The sequence below is a fragment of the Prunus avium genome, chromosome 4 (genome assembly GCF_965620075.1).
Source record: "Prunus avium chromosome 4, drPruAviu1.hap1.1, whole genome shotgun sequence".
NCBI lineage: Eukaryota > Viridiplantae > Streptophyta > Magnoliopsida > Rosales > Rosaceae > Prunus > Prunus avium.
In genome coordinates, this window is record NC_142287.1 from 8,634,842 (window position 1) to 8,647,842 (window position 13,001).

General features: G+C 40.9%; 1 long non-coding RNA gene across 1 annotated transcript; it reads right to left on the reverse strand.

The window, feature by feature from the left end:
* Positions 1 to 8,089: 8,089 nt before the first annotated feature.
* On the reverse strand, positions 8,090 to 10,306 carry LOC148294747 (uncharacterized). The gene is made up of 3 exons (XR_015835467.1): positions 9,758 to 10,306; positions 9,133 to 9,196; positions 8,090 to 8,363 (listed from the first exon to the last, which is right to left on the reverse strand). It is a non-coding gene; the product is annotated as an uncharacterized LOC148294747 (long non-coding RNA).
* Positions 10,307 to 13,001: the final 2,695 nt, after the last annotated feature.

The window sequence follows — 13,001 nt, forward strand, 5'->3', positions numbered from 1 at the left end:
TCGTTCCGAAATCAATAGGTGTGAGAAATTGGACAATTTATGTTCAACGGCAGTTCGTTCCTAATTGGAGTGGTTGGTGTATTCCATGCTTCTAGCGATTGGATTTCACTCAAAACTCACCAAATGACTCCTTCCCCCATATTATGATGTTGCACAAGTTTGGGGTTCCATCCAGAATCAATAGGTGTGAGAAATTGGACAATCCAAGTTCAACGGCAGTTTGTTCCTAATTGGAGTGGTTGGTGTATTCCACACTTATAGCAACTGGATTTCACTCAAAGCTCACCAAATGACTCCTCCCACCGTATTATGATGTTGCACAAGTTTGGGGTTTGATCCGAAATCAATCGGTGTGAGAAATTGGACAATTCTAGTTCAACGGCAGTTCGTTCCTAATTGGAGTGGTTGGTGTATTCCATACTTCTAGCGATTGGATTTCACTCAAAACTCACCAAATGACTCCTCCCACCATATTATGATGTTGCCCAAGTTTTGGGCTCGATCCCAAAACAATAGGTGTGAGAAATTGGACAATTCAAGTTCAACGGCAGTTCGTTCCTAATTGGAGTGGTTGGTGTATTCCATACTTCTAGCGATTGGATTTCACTTAAAACTCACCAAATGACTCCTCCCACCATATTATGATGTTGCCCAAGTTTGGGGCTTGATCCGAAATCAAAAGGTGTGAGAAATTGGACAATTCAAGTTCAACGACAGTTCGTTCCGAATTGGAGTGGTTGGTGTATTCCATACTTCTAGCGATTGGATATCACTAAAAACTCAGCAAATGACTCCTCCCACCATATTATGATGTTGCCCAAGTTTTGGGCTCGACCCGAAATCAATAGGTGTGAGAATCCAGTTCAACGGCAGTTCGTTCCTAATAGGAGTGGTTGGTGTATTCCATACTTCTAGCAATTGGAGATCACTCAAAACTCACCAAATGACTCCTCCCACCATATTATGATGTTGCCCAAGTTCTGGGCTCAATCCGAATTCAATAGGTGTTCCAAATTGGACAATTCAAGTTCAACGGCAGTTCGTTCCTAATTGGAGTGGTTGGTGTATTCCACACTTCTAGCGATTGGATTTCACTCAAAACTCACCAAATGACTCCTCCCACCATATTATGATGTTAACCAAGTTGTGGGCTCGATCCGAAATCAATAGGTGTGAGAAATTGGACAATTCAAGTTCAACGGCAGTTCGTTCCTAATTGGAGTGGTTGGTGTATTCCATAGTTGTAGCGATTGGATTTCACTCAAAACTCACCAAATGGCTCCTCCCACCATATTATTATGTTTCCCAAGTTGTGGGCTCGATCCGAAATCAATAGGTGTGAGAAATTGGACAATTCAAGTTCAACGGCAGTTCGTTCCTAATTGGAGTGGTTGGTGTATTCCATAGTTGTAGCGATTGGATTTCACTCAAAACTCACCAAATGGCTCCTCCCACCATATTATTATGTTTCCCAAGTTTGGGGCCCGATCTGAAATCAATAGGTGGGTGAAATTCGACAATTCAAGTTCAACGGCAATTCGTTCCTAATTGGAGTGGTTGGTGTATTCGATACTTCTAGCGATTGGATTTCACTCAAAACTCACCAAATGACTCCTCCCACCATATTATGATGTTGCCCAAGTTTTGGGCTCAATCTGAAATCAATAGGTGTTCCAAATTGGACAATTCAAGTTCAACGGCAGTTCGTTCCTAATTGGAGTGGTTGGTGTATTCCATACTTCTAGCGATTGGATTTCACCCAAAACTCACCAAATGACTCGTCCCACCATATTATGATGTTGCCCAAGTTTTCGGCTCGATCCGAAATCAATAGGTGTAAGAAATTGGACAATTCAAGTTCAAAGGAAGTTCGTTCCAAATTGGAATGGTTGGGGTAATTCATAGTTCTGGCGATTGGATTTCACTCAAAACACCCCAAATGACTCCTCCCACCATACTATTATGTTGCCCAAGTTTAGGGCCCGATCTGAAATCATTAGGTGGGTGAAATTCGACAATTCAAGTTCAACGGCAGTTCGTTCCTAATTGGAGTGGTTGGTGTATTCGATACTTCTAGCGATTGGATTTCACTCAAAACTCACCAAATGACTCCTCCCACGATATTATGATGTTGCCCAAGTTTTGGGCTCGAACCGAAATCAATAGGTGTGAGAAATTGGACAATTCAAGTTCAAAGGCAATTCGTTCGAAATTGTAGTGGTTGGGGTAATTCATAGTTCTGGCGATTGGATTTCACTCAAAACATACCAAATGACTCCTCCCATCATATTATGATGTTACCGAAGTTTTGGGCTCGATCCGAAATCAATTGGTGTGAGAAATTGGACAATTCAAGTTCAACGGCAGTTCGTTCCTAATCGGAGTAGTTGGTGTATTCCATACTTCATACGATTGGATTTCACTCAAAAGTCACCAAATGACTCCTCCCACCATATTATGGTGTTGCCCAAGTTTGGGGCCCGATCCTAAATCAATAGGTGTGAGAAATTGGACAATTCAAGTTCAACGGCAATTCATTCCTAATTGTATTGGTTGGTGTATTCCATACTTCTAGCGATTGGATTTTGACTCAAAACTCACCAAATGACACCACCCACCATATTATGATGTTGCCCAAGTTTTGGGCACGATCCGAAATCTATATGTGTGAGAAATTGGACAATTCAAGTTCAACGACAGTACGTTCATAACTGGCGTGGTTTTTGTATTCCACACTTCTAGCGGTTGGATTTCACTCAAATAGGTGTAAGAAATTGGACAATTCAAGTTCAAAGGCAGTTCGTTCAAAATTGGAATGGTTGGGGAAATTCATAGTTCTGGCGATTGGATTTCACTCAAAACACCCCAAATGACTCCTCCCACCATATTATTATGTTGCCCAAGTTTTGGGCCCGATTTGAAATCAATAGGTGGGTGAAATTCGACAATTCAAGTTCAACGGAAGTTCGTTCATAATTGGAGTGGTTGGTGTATTCGATACTTCTAGCGATTGGATTTCACTCAAAACTCACCCAATGACTCCTCCCACCATATTATGATGTTGCCCAAGTTTTGGGGTCGATCCGAAATCAACAGGTGTGAGAAATTGGACAATTCAAGTTCATCGGCAGTTCGTTCCTAACTGGAGTGGTTGGTGTATTCCAAACTTCTAGCGATTGGATTTCACTCAAAACTCACCAAATGACTCCTCGCACCATATTATGAGGTTGCCCAAGTTTTGGGCTCGATCCGAAATCAATAGGTGTAAGAAATTGGACAATTCAAGTTCAACGGCAGTTCGTTCCAAATTGGAGTGGTTGGTGTATTCCATACTTCTGGAGATTGGATTTCACTCAAAACTGACCAAATGACTCCTCCCACCATATTATGATGTTCCCCATGTTTTGGGCTCGATCCGAAATCAATTGGTGTGAGAAATTGGACAATTAAAGTTCAACGGCAGTTCGTTCCTAATTGGAGTAGTTGGTGTATTCCATACTTCTCGCGATTGGATTTCACTCAAAACTGACCAAATGACTCCTCCCACCATATTATGATGTTCCCCATGTTTTGGGCTCGATCCGAAATCAATAGGTGTAAGAAATTGGACAATTCAAGTTCAACGGCAGTTCGTTCCTAATTGGAGTGGTTGGTGTATTCCATACTTCTAGCGATTGGATTTCACTCAAAACTCAGCAAATGACTCCTCCCACAATATTATCATGTTGCCCAAGTTTTGGGCTCGATCCGAAATCTATAGGTCTAAGAAATTGGACAATTCAAGTTCAACGGCAGTTCGTTCCTAATTGGAGTGGTTGGTGTATTCAATACTTCTAGCGATTGGATTTCACTCAAAAGTCACCAAATGACTCCTCCCACCATATTATGATGTTGCCCATGTTTTGGGCTCGATCCGAAATCAATAGGTGTGAGAAATTGGACAATTCAAGTTCAACGGCACTTTGTTCCAAATTGGAGTGGTTGGTGTAATTCCATACTTCTAGCGATTGGATTTCACTCAAAACTGACCAAATGACTCCTCCCACCATATTATGATGTTGCCCAAGTTTTGGGCTCGATCCGAAATCAATAGGTGTGAGAAATTGGACAATTCAAGTTCAACGGCAGTTCGTTCCTAATTGGAGTGGTTGGTGTATTCCATACTTCTAGCGATTGGATTTCACTCAAAACTCACCAAATGAATCCTCGCACCATATTATGAGGTTGCCCAAGTTTTGGGCTCAGTCCGAAATAAATAGGTTTAAGAAATTGGACAATTCAAGTTCAAAGGCAGTTCGTTCCAGATTGGAGTGGTTAGGGTAATTCTTCGTTCTGGCGATTGGATTTCACTCAAAACATACCAAATCACTCCTCTCACCATATTATGATGTTGCCCATATTTTGGCCACGATCCGAAATCAATAGGTGTGAGAAATTGGACAATTCAAATTCAACGGCAGTTCGTTCCTAATTGGAGTGGTTGGTGTATTCCATACTTCAAGTGATTAGATTTCACTCAAAACTCACCAAATGACTCCTCCCACCATATTATGATGTTTCCCAAGTTTTGGGCTCGATCCGAAATCAATAGGTGTGAGAAATTGGACAATTCTAGTTCAACGGCAGTTCGTTCCTAATTTTAGTGGTTGGTGTATTCCGTACTTCTAGCGATTGGATTTCACTCAAAACTCACCAAATGACTCCTCCCACCATATTATGTTGTTGTCCATCTTTTGGGCTCGATCCGAAATCAATAGGTGTAAGAAATTGGACAATTCAAGTTTAACGGCAGTTCGTTCCTAATTGGAGTGGTTGGTGTATTCCAGACTTCTAGCAATTGGATTTCACTCAAAAGTCACCAAATGACTCCTCCCACCATATTATGTTGTTCCCCAAGTTTTGGGCTTGATCCGAAATCAATAGGTGTGAGAAATTGGACAATTCAAGTTCAACGGCAGTTCGTTCTTAATTGGAGTGGTTGGTGTATTCCATACTTCTAGCGATTGGATTTCACTCAAAACTCACCAAATGACTCCTCCCACCATATTATGATGTTGCCCATGTTTTGGGCTCGATCCGAAATCAATAGGTGTGAGAAATTGGACAATTCAAGTTCGAAGGCAATTCGTTCCAAATTGGAGTCGTTGGGGTAATTCTTCGTTCTGGCGATTGGATTTCACTCAAAACTAACCAAATGACTCCTCCCACAATATTATGATGTTGCCGATGTTTTAGGCTCGATCCGAAATAAATAGGTGTAAGAAATTGGACAATTCAAGTTCAACGGCAGTTCGTTCCTAATGGGAGTGGTTGGTGTGTTCCACACTTCTAGCGATTGGATTTCACTCAAAACTCACCAAATGACTGCTCCCACCATATTATGATGTTGCCCATCTTTTGGGCTCGATCCAAAATCAATAGGTGTAAGAAATTGGACAATTCAAGTTCAACGGTAGTTCGTTCCTAATTGGAGTGATTGGTGTATTCCATACTTCTAGCGATTGGATTTCACTCAAAACTCCCCAAATGACTCCTCCCACCATATTATGATGTTCCCTAACTTTTGGGCTCGATCCGAAATCAATAGATATAAGAAATTGGACAATTCAAGTTCAACGGCAGTTCGTTCCTAATTGGAGTGGTTGGTGTATTCCACGGTTCTAGCGATTGGATTTCACTCTAAACTCTCCAAATGACTCCTCCCACCATATTATGATGTCGCCCAAGTTTTGGGCTCGATCCAAAATCAATAGATGTGAGAAATTGGACAATTCAAGTTCAACGGCAGTTCGTTCCTAATTGGCGTCGTAGGTGTATTCCATACTTCTAGCAATTGGATTTCACTCAAAACACACCAAACGACTCCTCCCACCGTATTATGATGTTGCCGAAGTTTTGGGCTCAATCCGAAATCAATGGGTGTAACAAATTGGACAATTCAAGTTCAAAGGCAGTTCATTGAAAATTGGAGTGGTTGGGGTAATTCACAGTTCTGGCGATTGGATTTCACAAAAAACACACCAAATGACTCCTCCCACCATAATATGATGTTGCCCAAGTTTTGGGCTCGATCCGAAATCAATAGGTGTAAGAAATTTGACAATTCAAGTTCAAAGGCAGTTCGTTCCAAATTGGAGTGGTTGGGTTAATTCATAGTTCTAGCGATTGGATTTCACTCAAAATACACCAAATGACTCCTCCCACCATAATATGATGTTGCCCAATTTTTGAGCTCGATCCGAAATCAGTAGGTGTAAGAAATTTGACAATTCAAGTTCAACGGCAGTTCGTTCCTTATTGGAGTGGTTGGTGTATTCCATACTTCTAAAGATTGGATTTCACTCAAAACACACCAAATGACTCCTCCCACGATATTTTGATGTTGCCCAAGGTTTGGGGTCGAGACGAAATCAGTAGGTGTAAGAAATTGGACAATTCAAGATCAAAGGCAATTCGTTCCAAATTAGAGTGGTTGGGGTAATTCATAGTACTAGGGATTGGATTTCACTCAAAACACACCAAATGACTCCTCCCACCATAATTTGATGTTGCCCAAGTTTTGGACTCGATTCGAAATCAATAGGTGTAAGAAATTGGACAATTCAAGTTCAACGGCAGTTCGTTCCGAATTGGAGTGGTTGGTGTATTCCATACTTCTAGCGATTGGATTTCACTCAAAACTCACCAAATGACTCCTCCCACGATATTTTGATGTTGACCAAGCTTTGGGGTCGAGACGAAATCAGTAGGTGTAAGAAATTGGACAATTCAAGTTCAACGGCAGTTCGTTCCTAATTGGAGTGGTTGGTGTATTCCATACTTCTATCTATTGGATTTCACTGAAAACACACCGAATGACGCCTCCCACCATATTATGATGTTGCCAAGGTTTTGGGCTTGATCCGAAATCAAATGGTTTGAGAAATTGGACAATTCAAGTTCAACGGCAGGTCGTTCCTAATTGGAGTCGTTCGTGTATTCCATACTTCTAGCGATTGGATTTCAAACAAAACTCACCAAATGACTCCTCCCACCATATTATGATGTTGCCCAAGTTTTGGGCTCGATCCGAAATCAATAGGTGTAAGAAATTGGACAATTCAAGTTCAACGGCAGTTCGTTCCTAATTGGAGTGGTTGGTGTATTCCATACTTCTAGCGATTGTATTTCACTCAAAACTCATCAAATGACTACTTCTACCATATTATGATGTTGCCTAAGTTTTGGGTTCGATCCGAAATCAATAGGTGTGAGAAATCGGACAATTCAAGTTCAACGGCAGTTCGTTCCTAATTGGAGTGGTTGTTGTAATTCATAGTTCTGGCGATTGGATTTCACTCAAAACTTACCAAATGACTCCTCCCACCATATTATGATGTTGCCCAAGCTTTGGGCTCGATCCGAAATGAATAGGTGTAAGAAATTGGACAATTCAAGTTCTAAGGCAGTTCGTTCCAAATTGGAGTGGTTGGGGTAATTCATAGTTCTAGCGATTGGATTTCACTCAAAACATACCAAATGACTCCTAATACGATATTAAGTGGTTGCCAAGTTTTGGGCTCGATCCGAAATCAATAGGTGTAAGAAATTGGACAATTCAAGTTTAAAGCCAGTTCGTTCCAAATTGGAGTGGTTGGGGTAACTCATAGTTCTGGCGATTGGATTCAACACAAAACACACCAAATGACTCCTCCCACCATATTATGATGTTGCCCAAGTTTTGGGCTCGTTCCGAAATCAATAGGTGTGAGAAATTGGACAATTCAAGTTCAACGGCAGTTCGTTCCAAAGTTGAGTGGTAGGGGTAATTCATAGTTCTAGCGATCGGCTCAAAACACACCAAATGACTCCTCCCACCATATTATGATGTTGCCCAAGTTTTGGACTCGATCCGAAATCAATAGGTGTGAGAAATTGGACAATTCATGACAAGACCCGACCCAAATTCCACTTTGGAATCCGAGTCGAACCCTGTGTGTATCCGACACCTGGCGGGTGTCAAGCACAAATGACTAATTTGCCCTTCTTACTAAAATCCAAATTCTTTTTAGGTTTGACATCCGCCGAAAATTTGGCAGAATCTCCTCTGTAAACTGAATCTTTTCCCAAATTTTCACCTGTTGGAAAGCATACATATAAAAAAGAAAACATCACAACCGCCAGCATGCTTTCAACGTACATCCAAACAACTTAACCAACTAACCGGCCTGAGGCCATACAGAAGATCTTTGGGCAAATCTTCAGAGCAACTAATTCAGAATTTAAGATAACAGTATAAATACAAAAAGAACTCCTACGTAGCGGAGGAGATGGATGGAGGAAAGTGACGGCCCTGTGGTGATGTCCCCGTACACGACTACTGCCTGGGGGCGCAAAACATTGAAAAACGTGAGTGGACAAAAATAAAGTTTTAGAACATAAGGTATCAACATACTAACCCCTCTGTTAAAACATTTAGAAAATTTAATCATATCCATGTTCAATATCCGTATGAAAATTCAGGCATGCAAATCCTCATACATATAGCTGAGCATATATTCAGTGAAACATTAACAAAATATCTGAGATTAATAAAGGGAAACAATTTCCTTCCACCTAGGTGTACCCATCATAAATCCGTCAATTCCATAATTTCCGTCAATTCCTCCTAGCAGGTCTTGGTAGCATAAAGTTACTCGAGCCGCATTCCTTGCAAGACTCAGAGGACACTTGGTCCACCCGAGCCGCATTCCTAGCACCACAAAGTTTGAGCGTCCCCGAACTTGTGGGCAATTGTCAAACGCACGCTGACTCATCTGAAGGCAACTGGGATGTCCTTGGACATCATTATAATCGAAAGCAACAATTTATCTGAAGGCAACATTTTTGGGTACCTATGGTGGTTTAAAAACAAAATACATGCCCTTCCTGGAAATTACCATTTTATTCCTCAACCAATCATTCAATATGATTAAAACCTCATTTCTTACTTTCCAAGCCATTTGCATTTAAATATAAAAACATATAATCGAGAACATATATATAATTTCATTATTCCTGCTCGGAAAGTAATAGCCATAAATAAATCCTTCAAGATCAAATATTGAAACTTTAATAACATAAAATCCATTTATAAAACAAAAGTCCACTCACTGTGCGTCCGAGTTGCTCTGACCCTTTGAGGGTCCCTCCTTTGAATCAGCTGGTACCCGAGTACCTATTTAAGCCATCATAAATATTAAATCAATAAAATTGCTCAACACAATAATTTAATTTAAAGCCCTGACCCCCGGCTTCTAAAAGTGCGTGTACTAGTTTAAGACCATTATTATCGAGTACGCTGAACCGGTGTACCATAATCCTTGAATCTTTCTGCAATGCACAAAGAATTCCCCCTAGGAGTAAAACTCCCAAACAACACTTGATAACGAGAGAGGAGTTTGTTTCAGTTATACTCTGTCCGAGAGGTCTAAACTTATTGAATAACCACTAATGTTGGATATGTTGTAGAAAACAGGAAACTGAACAACTTTCAAGAAGAAACCTTGGTCATCTGAACAAAGGAAATCGACATCCAAGAGTGAGTAAGGTGCTGTAGCATTTAAACAGCAGACTAGAGGACTTACTAACTTTGAACAAGGTTTCAGATGGTTATAGAACTTAAATTGCTGTGAATTTTGGATATGTCATATTTCTATAACTAAGGAACAACCTGTATGAAGAAAGTGTTGTCGACTGATCAATAGAAATTAACACACAAGAAAGAATTCGAGCCTACCTCAATACAGCAGAACAAAATAAGTAGGCAACACTTCAACCAGCCTTGAGATGACTACAATTCTTGGATGAAGCTCCAATTTTGACAGATTATAGCCAAGACAAAGACGAACAACTTTGATGAAAGGAACGAAGCCACTAGATCAGAGGAAGGCCACATGCAATAGTGAATAAGGGCACACTAGAGTGAAACCAGCAAACAGAATGAAAGTGAAGACTAGTCTCAACTTGAACACGATTTACAGTAGATAGAAATCTCCGTTTGCCTTGGCATTTGGATATGTTGTAGATGTCGACCTCAGAAACAATTGTTATGAAGGAATAGAGGTAAGAATCGCAACAGAAACCCGCATGCAAAGAGAAATCCGTGCTTAACACAGAGTATCAGACAGAGATGAGCTGTTCATACTCCAACTGGGGTTTGAGGTGTTTATATTTCTCCGACTGGGCTAATTTTCGGATATGTTCGACTCATGAGGCAGACGAACAAGTTTGAAGAAGGAACTATTTCGTTTCGAGCTCAGGAAGTTGATTCTTTGGACCCGTGAACAGATCAGTAAGTCTTGAGGAGGTTCTGTCGGTTTTGGGATTATGATGGGTTTATGGGACTTGTGCAGAATAGAGAATATTTAGGGAATTTGTTGGGCTTATCAGATTTGGGGGCTCAACAATAACAGACGTGTCGGGAGAGTAAAAAGGGATTTTTTTTCTGGTTTTCTAAAAACAATCTTTGAACTGTTTACAAGTTTGCCACCGGACAAATTCCTTCATCGCAACTTTTTCGTTACAACTCCGCTTCGAGCTCACTACGTGTCTAAGAACTCGTTTCGACGTGCTCTGCATAAGGATCCAATCAAAATTTTCAAATTCCTTCCCGGTCAAAAAGTCAACTTTCATACCCGTTAAAATATTCCAGGGGCAAAATAGTCTTTTTCTAGAATAAAATAATAATTGAAAATTAATTAAGGATCGAGTTGTTACAATTCAAGTTCAAAGGCAGTTCGTTCCGGATTGGAGTGGTTGGTGTATTCCATACTTCTAGCGAATGGATTTCACTCAAAACTCACCAAACGACTCCTCCCACCATATTATGATGTTGCCCAAGACTGGGGCTCGATCCGAAATCAATAGGTGTGAGAAATTGAACAATTCAAGTTCAACGGCAGTTCGTTCCTAATTGGAGTGGTTGGTGTATTCCATACTTCTAGCGATTGGATTTCACTCAAAACTCACAAAATGACTCCTCCCACCATATTATGATGTTGCCCAAGTTTTGGGCTCGATCTAAAATCAAAGGTGTGAGAAATTGGACAATTCAAGTTCAACGGCAGTTCGTTCCTAATTGGAGTGGTTGGCGTATTCCATACTTCTAGCGATTGGATTTCACTCAAAACTAACCAAATGACTCCTCCCACCATATTACGATGTTGCCCAAGTTTTGGGCTCGAACCGAAATCAATTGGTGTGAGAAATTGGACAATTCAAGTTCAACGGCAGTTCGTTCCTAATTGGAGTGGTTGGTGTATTCCATACTTCTAGCGATTGGATTTCACTCAAAACTCACCAAATGACTCCTCCCACCCTATTATCATGTTGCCCAAGTTTTGGGCTCGATCCGAAATCAATAGGTGTGAGAAATTGGACAATTCAAGTTCCACGGCAGTTCGTTCCTAATTGGAGTGGTTGGTGTATTCCATACTTCTAGCGATTGGATTTCACCAAAACCTCACCCTCCCACCATATTATCTTGTTGCCCAAGTTTTGGGGTCGATCCGAAATCAATTGGTGTGAGAAATTAGACAATTCAAGTTCAACGGCAGTTCGTTCCTAATTGGAGTGGTTGGTGTAATCCATACTTCTAGCGATTGGATTTCACTCAAAACTCACCAAATGACTCCTCCCACCATATTATGATGTTGCCCAAGTTTTGGGCTCGATCCGAAATCAATAGGTGTGAGAAATTGGACAATTCAAGTTCCACGGCAGTTCGTTCCTAATTCGAGTGGTTGGTGTATTCCATACTTTTAGCGATTGTATTTCACTCAAAACTCACCAAATGACTCCTCCCACCATATTATGATGTTGCCCAAGTTTGGGGCTCGATTCGAAATCAATAGGTGTGGGAAATTGGACAACTCAAGTTCAACGGCAGTTCGTTCCTAATTGGAGTGGTTGGTGTAATCCATACTTCTAGCGATTGGATTTCACTAAAAACTCACCAAATGACTCCTCCCACCATATTATGATGTTGCCCAAGTTTTGGGTTCGATCCGAAATCAATAGGTGTGAGAAATTGGAGAATTCAAGTTCAACGGCGGTTCGTTCCTAATTGGCGTGGTTGGTGTATTCCATACTTCTAGCGATTGGATTTCACTCCAAACCCACCAAATGACTCCTCCCACCATATTATGATGTTGCCCAAGTTTGGGGCTCGATCCGAAATCAATAGGTGTGAGAAATTGGACAATTCAAGTTCAACGGCAGCTTGTTCCTAATTGGAGTGGTTGGTGTATTCCATACTTCTAGCGATTGGATTTCACACAAAAATCACCAAATGACCCCTCCCACCATATTATCATGTTGCCCAAGTTTTGGGCTCGATCCGAAATCAATAGGTGTGAGAAATTGTACAATTCAAGTTCAACGACAGTTCGTTCCTAATTGTAGTGGTTGGTGAATTCCATACTTCTAGCGATTGGATTTCACTCAAAACTCACCAAATGACACCTCCCACCATATTATCATGTTGCCCAAGTTTTGGGCTCAATCCGAAATCAATAGGTGTGAGAAATTGGACAATTCAAGTTCAACGGCATTTCATTCCTAATTGGAGTGGTTGGTGTATTCCATACTTGTAGCGATTGGATTTCACTCAAAACTCACCAAATGACTCCTCCCACCATATTACGAAGTTGCCCAAGTTTTGGGCCCGATCCGAAATCAATAGGTGTGAGAAATTGGACAATTCAAGTTCAACGGCAGTTCGTTCCTAATTGGAGTGGTTGGTGTATTCCATACTTCTAGCGATTGGATTTCGCTCAAAACTCACCAAATGACTCCTCCCACCATATTATGATGTGGCCCAGGTTTGGGGCTCGATCCGAAATCAATAGGTGTGAGAAATTGGACAATTCAAGTTCCACGGCAGTTCGTTCCTAATTCGAGTGGTTGGTGTATTCCATACTTTTAGAGATTGTATTTCACTCAAAACTCACCAAATGACTCCTCCCACCATATTATGATGT